Here is a 3,625-nt window from a genome sequence, read left to right as displayed (position 1 = left end):
TAATTTTTCATTTCTTTAAATAACAGCATAGCAGTGCAACTTTCATATAAATTTCATTTAGTAATTAATTGACTATTTCAATAACGAAGTATACTGATTTAAAATTTATACTGAGATAGTTAAAAAACAATGATAAGTCCACCTTTTGTTAAAAAGAGTAAGTTAAGTGTTATTTATAATATGCAAGAAATATACTCACATAGTAATCTATTTTATTGTTCAAATTGAGTTTGTCCAGGGCTTTGCTCGTAGGTAAATGACTAGAACGACTTGGACCAGAATCAGAGGTCCTGGGTTCGACCGCGCTTCGAGCAATATGTTGCCGAAATAAAATAATAATAATGAAAAAAATATTTGTAATAGCGTAGAATTAATAGTTTTGATATAGACAATAATAAAAACATTTTTTTATAATTTATTTCATAATAGATTTCACTACACTGTCATTTTAGTCACATATATTTCTTCTTTCTCTTTTTTCAAAAAAATCGCATCTATCTCAACATGCATGCAACCGCATCGAAGTATTTGTCACATCAAAAATAACTGCAACCAATCTGTTTCAAATTGAAAAATAATATTCTTTTACCTTGAGGTTATTTATTGATTCCGGAACTAACCTGTAAAGGCCGAGTAGACATGTTCTCACACATCGCCCTGTGTGGCAGGTTCAACAATTCAAAGGATCACAAAAGATCTTTTGCTTTAGTACAATAGATTTATTGCAGGCAACTATAACACCGACTTCCGAATATCTCGATAATTTATAGCGGGCTATTTATTATTTAGTGGTATAGAAGAATGTTTTTAAATAATATACAATAAATATGGTCAATTTATTGTTTACAGATCCTTCCGGAAAAATATTTTATAAGCTTATCAAAAATGTAAAACTTTCATATAGTATCTTTTAAATAAAAATTCTTAGCATAAAAGCCTGCAAGAAAGGTAAATTCCACTTCCATGGGATAATAAGTATAAAAGTATAGATATATTTTTAAGGTTTCTATCATTCTAATTTTGTTTGTTTTTAATAAATGACAATGATATAATTAATAAATGATTTTCAAAAGTAGTTAATTTATTTCCAAGAATATAAATCTAATCAAATTTTTCCTCAATAATTGGGTGAACGCTTGAGTCATTATATCTTCTATCATCTGAAATACTATATACATGCATGTACACAACATAGTACGAAGTATACAATATATATATATATATATATATATATATATATATATATAATATTATTATATATATATATATATACAAAAATATTTCCATACAAAACTTTGATTGAATTGCGCTCTATCTAAAAGACAATATTAAGAGCTAAAACTTTCAAAGAATTGTTTTTTATCAATTTGGAACCATTTAAGACCTTGGGAGCAAGAAAATTCGAAAATGTCCATATTAAGGACCACCCTAATATATATATATATATATATATATATATGTGTGTGTGTGTGTGCTTAAGAATATGTGCATATTTATGGTTATCATGTATGTTTATTTTGCATATGTAGTCTTAATCATTTTATTGCGTATTAAAACGCACGGTTATAAAATTTAGCAATCCACATAACTGTATCAATTGTTGAAGAACCATGACACGCACTATGGGGACATGGGGATAGTACAAAAAATATACTAATATTTAGGTATATCATGCGACTTATACAACTGCCGTGAGTTATATGTGCCCACCGCTCTGATACGTACACTTATAGGAGTTCAGAAAGGGAGCCCTGACGCAATTTTCTGTGCGGCGAGTGTACTTATAACAAGAACGAGCCCCGACTGAAACACCGGTGGTCTACAGAGATAAGCGGCTTAAAATCCCGACGAGTGCTTCACCCCGCCCGACGGGCCCATGGGGGCCGCCGAGAGATGGCCGGACTGAAAATACGAACACTCACACTGCGAATCTGCGGAAAGAGCACGCCAGGATCGCCGACAGGGTTTACGCAACAAGGTGGAATTTTATTTCGTTTCACTTTTCTCGTTTTTTGTATCAATTGATAAGCGGAAGCCTTGAAATGTATATATTTCTATTTACCTTTTGAATGATAGGCGAGAATAACTCAGTCAGTAGCGTGCCGGACTCACATGCTAGCGATACTTTGTATGATTCTTGGCGTGTAGTTTGAACTGTTGAGTTAAAGTTAAATAGAATTTGTATTGTTGATTAGAAATTCCATAGAAATAGAAGAAATAAGTAAATGTTGAGTTGAATTTGAATGAAATTGGAAGTAGGGTAGAGCGGGGCTAGTTGAGCATAGGGGCAAGTTGAGCAATCAAAATATCTCAAAAACTATTCACCGTCCGTTTAGGCATTATATGGCGGAAAGATAGAGGTTTGGGAGAAATAAATATACCGCGATCGCTAGTGGCCGCTGGACAAATGATTGAGGCTCACGGCCGTTTTGTTTATTTTGATACCAAAAAGTAAAAACGTAATTCATCACGAGTTTTCGTCTGGTTTTGTCAAATGTTATTTATTTTTAATCAGGTAAATGTTATTCTTTCATATAATTATAGTACTTTTAAGATGCACAGAAATTCTGGGTATAACACTTACGGTTTTTTTATAAACTTACTTTTATTTCGAAATTCCGAGTTGGGGTTAGTTGAGCATAGTTGCTAAACTTGTTCTGTCACTAAGACAATTATCATTAACTTCCAGAAATTAATTATTATTTTTAAAATTTAAGCTAAGTCTATGAGTAATAATGATTTTAAACAAAAATACTGAATATAATGGTAAAATTATTCCAAAGATACGATATTGTTTTGTTGATTCTGCTTTTCGTTAATAATTCAAAGCAAATTACTATAAGTTTTGTTTTTTCTGTCAATAAAGACTATAAATATAAAACTGGTTATTAAAAACTTATTTTATTTCATCACTAATCGACATTGAACCTATGATTTCATTATACTTTCTTAGTGCTCAACTTGCCCCACCTATGGGGTACATTGAGCATACTTGACTTTTTGCATTTGAACAGCTGTAGCTTTTAAATTTTACTTATTACCAAAAATAGTATCAACACTTTTGTTAAGCGATAAATAGCAAATCCATTAAGCCGTATAATTATTTAGACTTCTCATTGAGGAGCTACATCCGTTTAAGTAAAAAATTGCTCAACTAGCGCCGCCCTACCCTAAGTTGAAAGCAAAATTAAAGTTGAAGAAGATTTATAGGAAAAAGAAGAATGAAGAAATCAGTAGTAGTAAGCGAAAATGATAATATAGTGATAATATATATGTATTTGAAGATAGTATAGATCAGAAAATATATAGTGATAATAGTAAATAACACTGGGTCAATAACAATTGCTTACTATTTTTCGATTATTTTTATGTTGGTCTAAATAATCTTTCATGAAAAATTAAACAGTTTCACATATTGCATATATAAATTAGTTTTCCTGACAACTGTGTTCTAATCATTAAATTAACTCCGAGCTAACGATATTGATTAATTGCGTAATTAGTCGTACATTATAATTATTAATTAATTAATAGCAAATATCAAGATAAAAAATGGGGGGCATCATGGAACAATATAATACAAAGCATTCTATCTACGGAGTACGGATTCTCATTACCTACATAT

Source organism: Ctenocephalides felis, unplaced genomic scaffold (assembly GCF_003426905.1).
Source record: "Ctenocephalides felis isolate EL2017-DRISC unplaced genomic scaffold, ASM342690v1 CF-g0.4_SCAFFOLD_03571, whole genome shotgun sequence".
Classification (NCBI taxonomy): Eukaryota; Metazoa; Arthropoda; class Insecta; order Siphonaptera; family Pulicidae; genus Ctenocephalides; species Ctenocephalides felis.
This window is presented reverse-complemented; position numbering follows the sequence as displayed.